At 39.0% G+C, this 18892-nt stretch overlaps 1 protein-coding gene across 1 annotated transcript in view; it reads left to right on the top strand.

Moving 5' to 3' along the window:
• Positions 1-18892, top strand: part of JAKMIP1 (janus kinase and microtubule interacting protein 1) — a 201555-nt gene that overhangs the window by 80758 nt on the left and 101905 nt on the right. The window lies entirely within an intron of this gene.

Raw genomic sequence — 18892 nt, 5'->3', positions numbered from 1 at the left:
TTTTTTTTTTTTTTTGCAATCAAAATGTGTCATGATACCTGACAGGAACAAATAAAGACGCAGTTCCTATTCTGAAGATATTACAACCTAAATCTAACATTGCAGTATAAATGGGGGAGGGGTTGTAACAGACAGCCAAGACAAAAAATGTGGGAAAAAGGAGAGAAGACAGATCAGGCTGACAGTCATAAGATTTCACAGTTCTTCAGTAAGGGACGTCACTCATCTAGAGTACTTATGTTTTTTTAGATATTACCTTTTCTTCTCAATTACTCATTGTAGGCAACATGGTAGAAATTCGTTTCTACAGCTAAGTAAGGGGAGTAGCTTGATCAGAATCCATAAGGAGCAGAAGTAGAGGATGTCATGGAGGCGGGAGTGGGAATAGAAGCTGCTGGAAGTACTGCCACCATTTCTAATATCTGAGTGAAAAACCTAAAGGAATGGTGAGAGCCTCCAAAGATGTACTTTGTAGCATGGCCTGCATATTATTCTCTCTCATATTATTCTCATATTATTCTCTCATATTCTCTCATATTATTCTCTCTCATATTCTCATGTTATTCATGTCTCTTCCAGTCATTTGATGGGACTGTGAAGAAGTGCTTATACTCAGGAACTTGGTGCTAATTGTGGTCTTGTTCAGCGTTCAGTCTGGTCCGGATATAAAGCTGAGGGAAACGTAAGGTGACAAGGAAGTAAAGAAAATGGAAAGAACTCAGTTTTTCCCCCCCCTGCAATGATAAGTCAGAGCTCCAGACTTCATTAAACCCTGACAATAAGACCAACAGAGTAGTAAACTACGTTTGTTTGCTTTTAATCTAAAAATCCCATAAAACCTGCTGGCCCTTTAAACAGCTCTGTCATAATATCTGAGTGACATTTTAGTAAAATTGCAATTCTGTACTTTATAACCTCTGGGCTCATCAAATGGATTTTTGTTTAATAGCTTAGCTCTATCTCCAGTGAAATGCCTAATATTTATTGATGTATTTATTCATCTTGAAAATGAACAAATCTAGCTCTGCATCTGACAGCATGAATCCATTGTATAAGCAGAGATGAGAAGGGAATTATTCTCTTTGAGATACATGAAACACATGTTGAAGTGACTGCTTCTTGGAGTAACTAGTCCTGGAACCCAGAATGAGAGAAGCAATTCTTGATTTTGTCCTAAGTATAGTACAGGATCTGGTCCAAGAGGCTGAACTGCTCTGTAATAATGACAATACTGTGACTAAATTTAACATCTTTGTAGGGGGAAAAATACCAAAGAAACCTATAATTTAACTTCAAAAAGGATAACTACACAAAAGTGAGGAAGCTAGTTAAATGGAAGTTAAAAGGAACATTTCACGAGAGTGAAATGCCTGCAAGCTGCATGGGAAGTATTTCAAAACACCATAATAGAGGCTCACACTAAATATATACCTCAAATCAAAAACAAAACAAAAACAGTAAGAGGATCAAAAAAGAATTAGATAAGTTCATGGAGGATAGGTCCATCAATGGCTATTAACCAAGAGGATCAGGGATGCAACCCCATGCTCTGGGTATCCCTAAACTTCTGACTGCCAGAAGCTGGGACTGGATGACAGGCAATGGATCACTTGATAATTGTCCTGTTCTGTTCATTTACTCTGAAACGTCTGCCACTGGCCAATGTCAAAAGACAGGGCTCTGGGCTAGATGGACCATTTATCTGACCCACTATGGCCATTTTTATGTTCTTAAGCGTTATTTATTTAAGCTTTGGTTCATTTGCTAATGTTTGTATAGCACTTTGGAAATGTGAAGTGCTCTGTAAGAGCAAAGTCACAGTACCTTCATTTTAAATGGTTCAAAAACTTATTCATGTTGTTGTAAACATTGAACAGATGAATAATTCCTTCCCATTGTGTCTGACTTCCCTTTCATCTTTGTTCTTCCTGCCTGTAACCTGGGTGCTTCTGCCAGAGCAGCTCTGCATTAATATCTTTGCTTACACGTTTTTTGTTTGTGATGTTTTCTTTTACTACCAGTGTTTCTATTGCTTTTCAACAGCAGCTCTTCAGCTGTTGCCTTGAGTGGATCCATGGGTAAGGGTTCCACATTTTGAAGTGCTAGTTGGTATATTAGATGAAGACTGAATGTCAGGGAGAGGGAAAAGCAACAGCTGCAGAATTTGTGTCACTACAGTATGACCATCTCTTGCTTGTTTGTTCTGTGCTGCATGTATACCAAGTATTCTTCATTAAGGATCACATATCTGCCACTTTTACCCCTGCTGAGTATTAGTTTACTTTGCCCTAAAGCAACAAACATATTATACTCCAGAAATCCACAACTGGGGGCAAGAATGGGAAAGATACAAAGTATCACATAACAATCTGACAAATATACAAATATTATACTGATGCATAAAATAAATATATATTATAAAAATACAAAGTACATGAATCAGAGGGAGAGGCTTAGAACAGCAAATAAACTAGATTATATAAGCTACATCTTAACACGTTTGGAAAGGATGAGTGGCCCCTTTTATAATGGGACATATGGTGATAAATCAAGAAGGAAAGAAAACTGACCTTTGATTAGAATGAATATTATTGAAAACAAATGGCTAAATATTTTTCCATTATAAAGCGGTGGTGGTTATTGCAGCAAGCATACATAGGACACACCGGTTTTCTAAGCACTTCATGTCCCCACTTCCCAATAGGGATTGTCTCACCTGCAGGACATGTAACATTCTCTCTCCCAGCACTAGGATGCAGTCTCTATGGCTGGATGCCATTCCCTTCTGCTTTTTCACTTAAAACAAAAGCCTTAGTTTTGAATCAGGCCTAAATTGAACCAGAGAGGGCTTCCAACTTCTGCAGGGTACTGTCGGTTTTCAGGTAGAAGGGGGCACAGCTGCCCAAGCAGGGAGGGCTCTGCCTGTGTTTGCAGCCCCAACCAACATTACTCAGCTGCCTTAGCAGAGGGCTTCTGTCACTCCAAGTTTGGCAATAACATACTTTTGTGCTTCACTGCTCATCTTACTGGTATTATAAATTGCTTCTGTGGATAGTTTAGATGATGCAAACCACTGTGAATCAAGATTTAAAGTGGACTCGACTGTCCATGGTCACAGACCTGGCTAAAACACCAGAACTCTGACTGGGTTGGTCATAGAGTAAGGAAATGGAATCCAAAATTCTGCTGCTCAGTTAGATAGGAAAGCAATATTAGCCTTCTCGTTGTTCCTTCTGCTTTCGGAACCTGGTGCTACCTGAAATGATGTCAGAATGTTTGGGATCAGGACAGCGGCACATAAACTGCAGCTGGAGTTTGTGTGCATTTCAGTTTGTAAACAAATCTTGTGAATTTATCCTGGCTTGTTTTCTGGCTTTTTTTTTTTATAACTATTTTATTTAGGAAGTTCTAACAGGTAATCATAATGTAAACATCAGAACAAAAATGTTATCATTACAACACTGAACGTACTCTTTTGTTTAGAGAAACATCATGCTGTTATATAATCATCCAATTTCTTAATAGCAGGATGTTATTTTATTGCAGTGAGTCTCTTTACGCCATCCAGGATGTGTTGTTTCAGGTGATTTGAATACATTGAGTCAAACTACTAATGGTGTTCACTTATCAAATCGGGTGCATCTATCAAATGTTAATATTTTAAAAATGGAATTTGGTTGTGATTACTTTGAATAGTGAATAAATGGTAAGCAAATATCTAAGTGTCTCTTTGTCTTCTGTCTGTTTGACGAGTATGAACTGATGGGTTAATTTTTCCATAATAATCTCCCATGTATTTTTAGAAACATTTTTCTAATTTGGGGCTATTTGTTTATTTGGTTTTATTTTTTTTCCCCAGTGAGAGGTTATCGATAGCCTAGCAGCTGCTAGCACACCTCCATTTCTTTGAGCATGCCCATTTCTGCCAGAGAGAGCCAGAAGGATCACCAAAAAAATCACTGGATACTAAATATCCAACAACTTGCAATATTTGGTTGTGAATTGCATCCTACTATTTTCTAATGGCTGGACATGTCCTCCATATAAAGTCTTTCAGCACAATATTAATATTTATTCCCAGTCTCTCTATTTTTAGCCTAATGTGAGACTTATCATTAAAACAGTATCTTGAAGAAATGTTCTTATATCTTGATACAGGCTGAGGTTGTGATCCTCTTTTCCAGATCATAGCCCATTCCTCTGGAGTAATTTGTCTATCCAAATTCTTTTTCCATAATATCATATATGGACATTTCTTTGCTAGGAAAGCTGTCTGCAAGAAGACTGGTATAAATGACTTGTATTTTTTTCTTCTACATTGACTAGAAACCATTGCTTTTATTAAAGATAGCTTTCTGTATAAAACAAACATAGAAAAGATAAGAAACATAATGCCGAAATTGAAGGTACTACCACCATAGGGAGAGTGGGCCACTTAAGTTAGTTTTGGTTTGTAAATAAATTAGAAAAGTTTCTTCGTTGGCCAGTTGACTGACTGGTGCTTGCTTTAATTATTTATTTTAAGGTTTTGGGATTGGAAATGTTGCCATTTGGGGAACACCATGGATCTTTACTCTGGTTCCTTCTCAGCTCTCCAGTAAAAGGGGTGATTGCCACCATGCTTCCTGACTGGCAGATTTAATCTTTCTCCTTGTTGACTTTTAGTATTTAAAAAGCAATAATTTTCCCACTTGACTCAAATGAAATAAGTGGGTTCGAACCATGCACCTGAACATTTTGTTACACACTAATTACCAGTATGGAGTGTCATGCCCAGTTCTATTTTGTGACTAATTTAAACTATGTCACAATCCACAAATTAGCAGTTCTTGGTATTATCCAAAGAATGTGTGAGAGCACTTTATTGTAGTAGGATAACAGAACAGAGCCCTTACAAATGAATAGGAATAGATTATATAAAGTAACAATATGATAGTACAACAATTGTTACTGGAATATTTATTGATAAAAATATTGAATTGGATAACTAAAAAATGATCTAATATAATAGAGGAGTATTACTGGTGAAGCATTAGATACTTTAAAATGTCCTCCTCTTCCCCACCTCAGTACTAAAGAATGTACTTTCTTCAGCACAGCCGCCAATACTTCTTAAAAGGTACTGACTAAGTTATTTTAGCACTTTGGTCTCTTGCTATGATCTGGTCTCAGTCACTTCTCCATCCTCTTCAAATATATTCTTTAATGGGAGAAATTGGCGCTAAGGAAATGGATGTGCTGACTGTATTTTTGGCTCCATTAAGTGTTCTCTGAATGGCTGACTTTGTAGAATAACTAACCTGGAAAGTTCCCTGCTGCAGGATCTAGTTCTTACCCAGTTTACTGTGGACTTAACCCATCAACCGCTGTACATGTGGAAGTAACTTTACTTTCATGTAAGTTTTCTCACAATGGGATAACTCAAATGAGTGAAGTTACTCACATAGGAATGTGTTTTCAGGGTCAGGTCTTTCAGATGCAAGCTTGACAAGTTGGAAGCAGACTCCCCGCTGAGTTTGTTCTGTGTATTAAGCACATTGGCCTTCCATTCTCTCTATTTTGCCCCTTCCACAAGCACTTACATCATCTGCATGTGAATTCATATTTGTGACTTGTTTATGCCAGTGCGGAGAGCTGGTTTAATCTGTCCTTTTACTCATGTATCGTTTGGGCAAATGGCAGCCCCTTTTAGTGGATGATCTTCTAAATTATGTGTGCAAATAACCAGACTTTGGAGAAGAGGCTGTCCACAGATGTCACACGTGCTGCAGTTTTATTTTTGGAGAGCCAATATTGCTGCTGTTGACTAAAAAAACTTTTTATTTTAGTGGTTGGGTAAGATATTTTCATTATAATGAGGGAAGGATCTACCCCAATTGAGCTCTTAGTGTGGTCACATGTTTTTAGACAGTCTGACCCTTCTTCCTTTACCGCAAGAAAGATTATTTCATTAATGATCTTATGCACTTAAAACCCACCATAAAAGTGCTTGAACACATGAAACGATGCTTTTCCAGTAGGAGAAGAAAGAGGAATGTTTTTATCTGCTGGAGCCACATAACTGTATTTTACATTCACTTCTATATTTCACAGGGAGTCAGGTGAGGAAAGAAAAATAGTGGTTTACTATCAGAACATTATGTTTTGTGCTCCATATTTCCATTTGAGTTCCCTTTACTTTAGATCATTGACACAGGAATCTGCTCTTTTGTATGTTAGAGTCATCTACTTGTCACGTTTTAGCTTTCGTTTTTGTACAGTGACCTATAGGTATGGTATTCTAGTTGTTTGAGAATCCTTTTCAGAACAATATATTATTAATATTTTAGAAATTCTACATACATATATAGTAATATTGAAAGAACTATTTAGTGGAATCTTTTTCAGACAAGCATTTAGCTATGAAATGAATATCAACGTAGTGTTTCGTTTTAGGGGAGTGAGTGGTTGTGTGAATTAGATTGCTTGTTCGTGAACCATGCCAGACTAACAGCACTAGATACAGAAGTCTTCATTTTATCCACAGAACAGGAAAAGCAACATTTCAAGCTTCCCTACTGCACTGTCCAAGCAATATGTCTGATCCTCATCAGCTAATGGGACCACCTTTAGGGTTCAGCTTCTTAGTCTACAGTCCTTGGGCTCTGCTGAGGCTGCTGTGTAGGTGTGAATAAGGTGATTTATTGGGTGCAACATTTGCCTCTGGGAACTGAACTGAGACCTTCAAGCTTATTTCGTAGCCTTTTTTTTCATAATTGAGCCTGTGCATTTTATAGAGTGAAAAAGGGATTGGCTATAAAACGTATTCGTTACACAACTTCCTGTGTTTTGTTTGGTATATCCCCATGACATTTGTTTTCTAGGTACTTCTTGCAGTTGTACTGTACTCTAGCACTACACACCATTGCTGTTTGTTCATGCTTGTGCACTGTCAAATGTATTATTTAAAAGTATATTAGTAAAGTAATCAAGGAGGCCCTTTTCCTGTAGTGAGATCATAAGGGTACATAGGATAGGAGCCTTAGATTGTGAGCTAAAATAGTATTAGTGCCAAACTTCACCTCACAGTTTTTAAATAAATAAAAATCTAAATTTAACAAGGAATTAAGAAATGTCCCCATAGGATCTCATCAAAAATCCATCGACAAAGTATGTCACTTTCCATTGACTTCAGTGTGCTTTTGGATTAGGCCCATAATAAGCAAATTGCATGATCTTCATTGTTGTTTTTAACAGCTACTGCTTTACGTACCAGACAATGACTCCTCCCCAAAATCAGCTACGATAGTACTCAAAAAAGTAGTGTCAGAAGCTATAAGCTGAAGTTAAATTTAGCTTCTTTGTAGTAAAGGAAAATTTCAGTTGTCTGCCTAATAGGAAAGAATGCAATGAGTAAGGGGATCTTTTTTTAATTTCCTTTTTATTTCTAAAAGTGTATTTTGAAAAATGGAGAGAGTTTATTAACTAATGGCTTGCATTAAGTGCTACTTTAAAACTATTTGGAGAGCATTTTCTGAGGTCCTAAACTAAGTAAGTAGTCCAGATTAGGCAAGTGCTCATGTCCCTTGCTGATTCAGGACCTCAAAAATTACAGAGAAAATAAGTGAAATTCACAAGGATGCATATGATTTATGTCCAGTGCTTCATGCTTTGTTGACCAATTTTTAAAGTAATATACTGGTAACAGAAGTAAACCATGAAACATTTTGAAGGGCTAGATGTGTCTGAGGTTTGAGTCAGGGATTTAGGACTTCTTGTTTCTTCATCACTGTTTTGAATTTACTCCTGGTTGGTAGAAATAAAGTTATATCTGTCTGACTGATATGAGATGAGTTAGGACCTTCCTTGAGACAGATGGTCACATCATCAAAACCACTGTTACACTTGCCTTCCTAGCTAGAAATCCCAGAGGTGCCAAAATCTAGATAAACATGCCCAATTCTTTTACCTCCCCCAGAATTTTTTGCCTTTCTTACAGCATAGAAAATACCAGCATGCATATTAGTCATCAGGTGTGTGACAAGGGCAATCAGTTTCAATAACTGAAATGTAGGAAAAAGCAGACAAAAAAGAGACATTTAAAATACTCAACACTTTAATTGCTATGGAGAATGCCATTATGAGTGGTGATTTCCACTCAGTTGATAATATACAATGGATTGATATTTTTAAAAAATTGACACTAATTACAGAGAAAGGTCAAACAATTTCTCACTGAGAGAATAAATTGGCAAAATGGAATATCAGTCAGAGAGAATTTTTTTTGAGAGAGTCAAGAAACAATTAGATGGGCTCTTAGGGAAATAATTTATTAAAAGAGAAAGCCTTGATGAGAGCGAAGGTTGTGCTTATTCCAAAAATGTCTTATGCCCTTAAAATTAAAAAGGTTCTGTTAAAAATTATCTTTCTTTGCAAAGCAGTTGAATGGAATTCCTTAGTACAGGCAAACACAGCTGAAGCACATTAAGATTTTTTTTTAAGGAAGACAGATCCTCAGCTGTTATAAATAGCACAGCTCCATTGAGTATATAGATTTACACCAGCTGAGGATCTGACTCTCTTTTCAGATCAGGATGTGGTTAAGAGGAGGAAAAAGATTTAAAAATGAAGAAATTATAGTGCTAAATTATCTAGTTATTCTGTATGAATGCAGAATAAATAAAACAGCAATTAACAATGAAAGCAATGTGCTGCTTACCTAGGTGGGGCAACATACCAGAATCCTACTGGACATGCAAAAGCACTAATGTTAAGCTCATTTCATCCTGTTGACGTATGCTGTACAAGAGCTTTGTGATGTGTTCAGTACCCCTGAATCCTGTTGGAAACATTTTTTTAAAAATGCTGTCACCCATTTACTGTAACTTTAACATGTAATGTGGCTATTAAAATAAAATCTTAAAGACAAAACTGCCATTGAAACTAATCATGCTTTATAATTGTCATGGGAGATCTCTAAGTTGCTGGAAAGGTAATAAAAGGTTATCTATTTAATTTTAATTTAAATTTACATTTTGAGAACTGAGTTTATATAAATAAAAGTCTAGTCAGTGCATCCTTCTAGCTAGCAGCTTTCAGTCCTCTATTAATAAATGACTGGCTTACCTCAGTTTGTGTGTTAGAGAGGAATAACATCCCTGAAGCCAAGATGTTAAAGATGCTGATATTCCAGCCTGACAGCCGGCACACCTCGTGGCCTTGTGTTGTGGTCTTCAGCCGAATACCCTAGTGCTCATTGGGGCACAACTACACCACAGCTACAGCGCTTTCTACATCAACAGAAGGGGTTTTCCAACGATGTCGTTAATTCATCTCTCTGAGAGGTGGTAGGTAGGTTGATGGAAGAATTCTTCTGTTGACCTAGATGTGTCTATGCTGGGGGTTAGGTTGACCTAACTACAATGCTCAGGGTGCAAAGTTTTTCACAGCCCTGAGTGATGTAGTTAGGTGGAGCTAATTGTTAAGTAGACTAGGTCTCATTAGCTTCTGTCTTTATACCATTTCCTCTCTGAGCACAGATTGGCTGAGACAAGGAATCTGTAGGTAGGAGATGCAGAACTGTCAACCCATAATAGATACTTTCCATATGGCTTCAAGAGACCAACTGAGCATGCTTAATAACTGACACCCTTCTGGGATTTTCTTGGTACCTAATTGAGACCCCTGCTCTGCTCTCTGCACATGTGCAGAGACACAGATTCAAACATATCATAGAATGGTAGAGCTAGAAGGAACCTCAAGAGGTCATTTAGTTCATCCCCTTGGGTTGAAGCAGAACCAAATATACCTAGACCGTTCTTGACAGGGAATTGTCTAAGCTGTTCTGAAACATCTCCAGTGATGGGGATTCCACAACCTTCTTTGGTAACCTATTCCAGTGCTTAACTATTCTTCTAATTAGGAAGATTTTCCTAATATCTAATCTAAATCTCCCTTATTGCAGATTCAGCTGATTACTTCTTGTCCTTCCTTCAGTGGACATGAAGAACAATTGATCACTGTCCTCTGTATAACAGCCCTTAACTTACATCTGGTCTACGCTAGGAAATTAGGTTGGTATAACTCTGAGCCCTGGTCTACACTTACCTGGAGATTCGGCGGCAGTTGACGGGAGTTACGCAAACTATGCAGAGTAGCTTGTGTAACTCACGTCAACTTCTCTGCTTCCCTTCTGCGCACTGTCTTCGCTGTGCTACGCTACTTGAGGGGGTGGTTTGACTCAGTCGACTTCCTGATCAATTGAGTGGTCAGTGTAGACCCACTCAATCGATCCAGAAAGATCAATCTGGCGACAGCGACTTTGCCGCCGGCAGTATAGACATGCCCTGAGTGACACATTTAAACTGACCTACCTCATGGGGTAGACTGAGCTAGGTCGGTGGGAGCATTCTCCTATCAACCTAGCTACTGCCTCTTGGGGAGGTAGGTTACCTATACTGACAGGAGAAGCCCTCCCATTGGCATACTAGCATCTTCATTCAAGCACTACGGCACCGCAGCTGCAGCAGTTTAAGTGTAGACAAACCCTTGTTTGATTATTATCAGGTACCCTCGTAGTCCTCAGTCCATCCCTTCTCACAACTGCTGTTCTCCCTTTTTTTAGACTTCAAAATAAACTATTGCAATATAAAGCATGTGGGTTTTATTAGCACCTAGCATAGATGTGTGGAGTTGCCCAGGACCAGCTGACACATTATTAAAGGTGTCAGACCCTGTCTACATTAGGTACTAATACATTTTTAAAGAGTACTTAATTAAAATATGCTAACCAACAGCAGTGCAGAAGTAAGGGGGGCAATGGGGTGTGAAATCTGCTATGAAAAGTGATATTAAACAAACAAACAAATATAACTTTTCAGAAGAGACTTACTAGCGCCCCATTGCCACCCTTACTTCTGCGCTGCTGATGATGGCAGGCGCTGTCTTCAGAGCTGGGCGGCCGGAGAGTGGCATCTGTTGGCTGGGTGCCCAGCTCTGAAGGCAGCATCGCTGCCAGCAGCAGCACAGAAGTGCAGATGTAAGTTGACAGTGCCATACCATGCCACTCTTATTTCTGCATAATGTGTGACTTCTGACTGGGATGGGTGTCTATGGGGTGGCTAAGGCAAATGTTGGGGCGGCTATTGCCCCTGCAAGCCCCCTGCCTGTGTGTCTGGCTGTTAATTTATAAATTACTTTTTATTTTTATTTTGCTGATCTCAGTGTTCTGGTTGGTCTGCGGTTTAATGTAGCTCTTCAGCTGCTGAACAATCAAGCCATGTAATGTTTTCTCAGTTCCCCCTTTTTAGTCTGAAGACAACAAATCTGCACGCATGATACTACCGTCCCCAAAGTCCATTTTTCTTGAAGTGGTGATAATACAAATATATATATTTTGTTTAGGAACAACGATTGTTGCATTATATGTTTTACAATACTTGTGGAGGTAAAAGTACGTTGTGACTGAAAGGTGTATGTAATTTTCTAAAACCTAGATTTAAATTATATATTTTATAGCAGTTGCTCTCTGTTTCATGCGTGTACTCGCAACTGCCACGTAATAACCTCGCGACCCTCTGAGGGGTCACACACACCCAACTTTGAGAACTCCTGGTATAAAATTCAGTTCACATATTAAATGGGTGTGTCTAGGTTTCCAAGTCTCCTATGGAAATTTTTTTCAAGGTGATTACTTTCCTCCACTCCCACTGATTTCAGGAAGTCGTGGATACTTGGAACTTTTCCAGGAAGTACTCGGCACCATGCAAGATCGTTCCCCAAATGTACAAGTTAGGGCTTGTCTCTGTGGTGCATTAGTCTGCACTAGAGAGGTGTAAATTCTAGAGCTCACTAGCATGTCATGCACTAACTGGCCCATGTGGATCCTGCTGGTGCACACTAGAAGTTCCCTCGTGCACATTAACATAGTGCTGTTTCAAACAGCACTACATTGATATGCACTTGGGAACTTTTAGTGTGCATCAGCAGGGTCCACATGGGGCAGCTAGTATGCAATGCACTAGTGTGCACTAGAATTTACTCCCCTCTAGTTAAGACTAACACACCATGTAGACAAGCCCTTAGTCCTTCATGTTGCCTCCTGTTTCTTCTGCTAACTGCATCTTTTAAAATATCAAGAGGAACATGAAATGCTAGGTATTCATTTAGTTTAGAAGAAAGTTTAGCCAGGGAGAAAAGAAATGCTTGTCTTGAAAACTTCAAGTTCTTGTTGTGGCAATATTTGACTGAGCAGGTCGTCTCTTTCAAAATTGTTTGTGTTCCTTTTTATTGTTGTCTCCTTCATTGCATTCTTATAGTAAACATCTCAGATCCATGCACGTTTCAGAGCTCTTTCTCCTCTGGCTTTTAGTTTTCACATAGCTTGGAGGCTGGCTGCTTACACTGGTGCTGAAAATTATTTCTTCATTAACTGCAAACCAGGCTCCCCTTTTATTGATCCTTCTTGCTGCTGGTACATGCTGTTGATGTGGTGATCTAATGGCTTAGTGATGCTCTTCTGCTATCTGATATCTCTTAGGTCCATAATGTAGATCAGCGCTGAAATTCTTCAGGGTATGTTTAGTATTTATTTCAGCTAATGTTTTCATCTCACTCTACATGTATTGAAGTCCATCAGTAGATACATTGCTGGAGAATAACAGTGAAATTCCCAAAAGGCCATAATTTTATTGAATTTAGCAAGGTCCAAACAGGCCCACCAAAACTGACTAAAGGGCCTAAACAGCAAACTAGTGTGCTGAGAAATCAAGTCTTACACATGGGGCTGAGGTGTTCACATGAATCCAGATCCCATCAACCTGGGATGGTTGGTTGATGCCTAATCCAAAAGAGAGAGAATCTACCTGTGACTCTCCCTAGGGATACCCAGGGTTGTGAGATATATCGCCTCTACCTGCCCTCAGCATGAAGCAGGCTTGTCTGTGCCTGCTGTAGCTCAGCTCCCTGAAACCAACAGCCTCTGGCCACACACACGCCCTGACTTTCATGTCTTCGCAGGCCTCGGCCTCTCTGTGCAGACTAGTGATAGACACACACACACCAACCCCTAAGTCCTCGGAGCGCTCTTTGCAGTACCCAGCCCGTCACTTGACCTTCTCAGAAATTACCAGCTAAACTGCCCCTGAACAGATGGTGTACACACAGCTTGACGGGCACAATGCAGGATCAGGTCCTTTATAACATTATAACACTGAAATAAATCTATAATGAAACAATCCTAAATTTATGATTATCAGTGATTTGAGATTTAAGAGAGTGATTAAGGATAATCAGTGGAAACAGAAATGGCTACACACACACACAGAGAATCAAAAGTATAACATGCTTCTAAACTTAATTTTAACAGGCTAAAATCCTTGACTAAAGTAGTTTCTTACCTAAAGCAGTTTCTTACCTAAAGCAAGCTCTCAGTGTCACCAACCCACCTGGCTGGGAACTACTGTTCATGAATGCAAAGAGCGCTGTCCTTTTTAGTTCCTTAATGATGGACAAAAAAGGTGTCCTTTTGCCTTCCTCTTATATCCCAAAGCTCATTGTTTTTATCCCCAGAGCCAGGATGACCTTCTGTGATTTCTTTTCTGCGGTGCTGGCTCCAAGGTGTTTTCATATACTCCTGTTTATTGTATATGCAAGTGGGGCTTCCATTATTTTAACTCAGAATGTGTAATTTACATATAACAGCAAGATACACATCTTATTTCCTGTCTGAAAGATACCTGTTTATCAGCTCTGCCTGAGACAAGTTTATATACCTATTTTCAGTACATACACACAATTCCTTAAATATAATCTATACGTACATCTATCAATGATTATGAAATTCAGTATAGTATAAGCTTTTATTAGACATATGATCTTTTTTGGATAAATATTAAAAAAAGTAGCATGTGGGGTGTAATGAGTTTGACATGCCTGATAGGAGTTGCTCTTACAGAACAGTGAACTGTTTGCCAGATGAAATTGAGGGGTTCTTAGGGTTAAACTTAGAATGGCTGGTTGATGCCTAATTCAAGAAAGAAAGAATCAGCCATCTACAAATGATTGAATGATTGGGAGACCAAACCCATCCTCTCCATCCTGCAATAATTTTAACTTCAGTCAGGGAGCTAATATATTCCCTGTTGTCAGAACACACATCCACAGATATGTGTGGCTTTTAGACTAGCAGGCATAGCCTTCACACTGAATCCTGGTTGTTTATATTCTACATCGCTATTTGCAGGGCTGGATTTAGGGGCAGACGACCACCTGGGGTGTCGGGTTTGGGGGGCACTGGGCTTGGGATGCTGTTTTTGTTGTTAGTGTCAAAAGGGAAATAGAAGGTTTGAAGTAAAATGTTTCCGTAAGTGGATTCATTTTTTAATAATCTCCTAGAACATTCTGGACCTTTGTAGAATCTCATAGAACCTTCCAGACTTTCTGACAACTACATTTTCCTCAAACCTTCTAGAATGTTGTCAGCCATGCCCTCGCAGGTGTATAAGGGGCAGGAAGTCGCTGGTGAAATATAAGAATGAAGTCAAGTGAGAGCCCAGCTGCAATATTTTGAACCTTGTTTTATTGTATAATTGTGAAAGTGTATGTATGTTTTAAGACTTGAAGAGTGTAAGTAGCGATTAATAAAGGACATATTTAATGATATGCCAAATGGGGCGGGGCGGGCAAAGACTTTCCTTACCTAGGGTGCCATTTGGTCTAGGGCTGGCCCTGACTGTGTGCATACTATCAAAACAGAACCATTTTACGTGTTATATCCTTGTGCTTAAGAGCCTTATCCCCAAGAGAATGATCAGCTCCATAACACCTAGCTTCATGATCTTCCTGTTCTGCCACCACTGGGCTGTTGGTCACCATCCACATCTACTGTTGTAAATGCTCAGAATGTTATATCTTGGTTGCTAGGAATTCAGGCTTCAACTCATTGCTGTTATATTTCACATTAACAATCAATCCTGCAGTAGTGTCTAATATTATTGCCCCCCAGGATGAATAATGAAGCATTCCAGGAGGCACATTGCTATTGGGGTTTATAAATCAGGGATTTCAGCTAATCCCAATTTCAGATGGGTCAGGTGAAGTGGATGTGGAAAGCAGTGCTGAAATCTGATGTCCTGCTTCTGCACACTTCTACACCCAGTAAACAGTGCTATAATCCAGAATTCAAACCCTGAGTGAAGGCTGCTGGTAACTACTTTGGAGTTATATATATCAGCACTTTAATGGTCAAGTTAAATAAAACAGTTGGATTTTATTCTACCTTTCCTGTACCCTCACTATTTGTTGTAGGGTTTTCCTGTGGATGTTTAGGAATTCTAAGAAGGAAGTAAAGTTAAGCAATACACATGATTGTTAACTTGACCTTTTTATTGACTAATCTTTTAATTTGGCTCTCTCTATAGATATCTTTGTGTTAGAACATTGTAACAGATTTTCTGTACATAAGGAATATTTTACATCAGATTAGTCTATGCTATACTGTGTAACAGTGATAAGGTGTGAATTCCTACTTCATTTTCTACCTGTAAGATTATCTCCAATTATTTTCTGGTAGTTAGAAACTTCTGTGTTGGTATATGGTAACAGGAAAGATGCTGGACAATCTGTTTGCCTAATGACTTTATTAGACTGAAGAAGTAAGTGATATACTCTGTTTAATTGGATAGCACCAGAAGAGGACATAACATGTAGCAGGTGTCTGATAAAGCCTTTTGCTGTCGTACTTAGTCTATATATCTTCAGACAATATTGATGCCACTTCTGACATACAGTGAAGCAAGATGGTTTAGATTACATCTTTGTTCTCTTGTATTTTGACGGATGTCACTAATCCTGTGCAAGATTTTTTTCCTTGTAGAAATAGAAGTCAAACTTGAGGGGGAAAATGTCTCATACTTGAATATTCAGTAATTCATCAACTGCTGTTGTCCACGCTACATATTTTCATCTTTAAATAGGACACAACTGTTTTGCTAGCATGTTAGATGTGTACATTTTTTAGATGTAAAAGTATATAAACAGTTGACAGCCGTATTCCAAATATGTGATGCAAACTTTGATTTCTGTTGTGTTGAAAATGAGACGCAACCCCACCTTGCAGGCAAACAAACAAAAACAATTTTGGTCTTTAGTTTTATTCTGATGCTCTTTAGATAGACCCCTAGATGTGTGTTCAGTAAGGAAGTTTTAACTGAATCAAACTGAACAGAGTTTCTCCTAGGTATGCTGTCCTACCATTTTTACCTTTTAATTCATTTTCATTGTGTTAAGTAAATCAAGTAGTTTGCCCCCTGAAGAGTGCTTTTTCAGGCTTCTTTTCTTGCATGAAGTCTTAGACCTGTCTACTTTGCTAATTTAACTTAGGCTGTGTCTATGCTATGAGCTAGGGGTGTGATTCCCCTGCTTGTGATACTCATGCTAGCTCTCACTGAGCTAGCGAGAGAATACATAGCAGTGTAGCTGTGGTAACATAGGCAGATTTGTACTAGGCACAGCTCTGCTTTTTATACTCACCGTAGCTTGATGAGAGCTAGTGGGAGTATATGAATCTGAGCAAGGGTTTCACACCCCTAGCTTGTAGTGTAGGCGCAGTCTCAGTGTAGAGCACTGGGGGACATGAGTCACTGGCTTCAATAACATACAGCCGTAAATAAGATGGAGAGGCAAAGAGTAGAGAGGAAATGTGAAGGACAAAACAAGGAGATGATCAGAAAAATCAGAAATAATATTTTTACAAAATATTTCCCCAGTCATGTAATATCTAGCTTTTATTTTAATTTTTTATTTTGTCTAACTGGCTTACTTGAAACATAAACAAAAGATTTTCCAGTCTTTTCTTCATTCCTAGTTGTTTCTAGTTCTCATTAACTGACCTCTTGCTAGTTATTTAAATGGTTTATATACATTTTTTGGTGAATTCTAAATGCTTCAGAAACATTATATGTGATTAAAATGCTTAATTGCTATCCAGCCTCTTTCATTCTCATGCCGTATTTCACAACTCTTTTCCAGTGTGAAGGTGTTGCCTATCTTGCCATTAGTGGTGGAAAGGTTTTTCTCTCACTCTGTCTCTCACATGCACACACATTTCTCCTCCATTCCTTCCTCCCACCCCCATATTTTCTTGTTTTTAAATTTCATAACCGAAAAAGTAGGTTTCAACGGTAGACAGCGGCAAGACCTTTGTATATTCAGGTTTGTGTGAACATGAAGGAATTAATCCACATAGCATTGCTGTGTAGGTAAGTAGTTTTCCTATCATAAAAGCAGATAATTGACTTGCCCAGGGTTACATAATATGTGGCAGAGTTAGATCTAGGACTTCGGGACTCAAAGGGGGACAGCACACCACTCCGAGTAAGCAGGGGTTACAAATATAGTATCTGTGAAGCAGTTATTAGTGAATTAAAGTAATTTGGCTTTGGCAAATTCAGTCATTCTTACAATCAATTGTTTCTTGTATATGTTTCCTAACCATATAGTAAATTAAAGATACATTTTGAGATTTTAGTGTGGGAATTTATGAAGAAGACAAGTTCTTCAAAGCTCTTCTCTTTTCCTACCAGCATCATTGCTGTCTTTTCTGGGTTCATCTTTAGCCTGTTGCATTTTGTGTAGGTGCTGATCTTTTTTTAGGCGTTGGGAGAAGGTGCTGGTTTACATCTGCCATAAGAGATGTAGAGCTGGGTATGATCTGCATGTTACTGACACCATTTTTAAAGAGATTGCCTGGTGGCTATACAGGAGAGAAAGGAGACGTTCTTTGCCCTCACCATAGGAACTGAAAAATCTTGAGCTGCAGCTTTACTCCATACCTGCTAAGTCCAAGTTGTTTTCTCTGTGACTGAGCAGAGTACTTCCCATTGTGAGAAACTGTCTTGATACTTTGCAGAGAAAATGGATCAGATTATGACCAGAGATGTTTGTCTGTAGTAGTCTAGCAACATCTTGAGGAGATAGAGGTTAGGTCATCTCTGCTTTTGTCTAGACTAATGAAGTTCACTGACATTCAGGATATATTGGGAGAACTTAGTTCCACAGCCAGTTCTTTGGATCCGCCTCCTTTCTGGCTGCTGAGGCTAATGGGGAAATATTGTATTTTAAGGAGAGCAGAGTACAGGCTGGTGTTAAGAAAGTTGTGCGTGCCAGCCTGTTTTACATGGACTGTTTAACAGCCTCTGAAGCGGTTTCGATTCTGGAGTCCATCCAGGCACAGTGGTATTCCAGCTATGGTCTTTATTTCAGGTACAGGGAGCAATGCTAGTACAGGAGCTGCAATGGCAGCAGAAGAGTTGGAACTTGTTTGGTCTTATTCAGATACTAAACTTACTTGACAAAGACTTGTCTGGCCCATCAGGTGACCTTTGTGTATTTATAATGCACAGGAATCCAGACCTTGGTTTCTGTAGGTCAGAAAATGTTCGTGTATATGAACCATTTGTGCAAATGGTACCTGCTGTAGAGATTTGAGCTCTGGATGCTTCCTTCTGCTTACATGGGAAAAAGATAGTAGCAATCAATCGAAAATGAGTGGGGACAACAGGTTCACTTCATGCACTTGTGCTCCTGCCCTCAAACGTGTTGCATCTCTTCTACAGTACTGTCACGGGAATAAGGCTGTGTGTATCAGGAGGGCCAGGTAGCAGCCACTCTACATGGCTTACTTCTCTTTTGATCAGCAGAGATGGTGGTGGAAAAGCAGAGATAGTAACTGCTATTGGAAGCGACATGAATTTTCACACTGCAAGGTCCCTTCTCCTTGTAGGGAGAAGTCTGACTCAAATGAAGGAGTGGCTAATATCAGCAAGGCTTATTAGGGAGCTGTTATATACTCTTATTGTTTTTTGTCTGGAATTATTCTGTGAATGTTTTGTGCAGAAGTATTTCATCCTGTGCA

Source organism: Emydura macquarii, unplaced genomic scaffold, assembly GCF_026122565.2.
Source record: "Emydura macquarii macquarii isolate MOO-44397 ecotype Brisbane River unplaced genomic scaffold, CSIRO-AGI_Emac_v2 contig_1768, whole genome shotgun sequence".
NCBI lineage: Eukaryota > Metazoa > Chordata > Testudines > Chelidae > Emydura > Emydura macquarii.
Note: the sequence above shows the minus strand (reverse complement) of the source record. Positions and strands in the feature narration are given on the sequence as shown.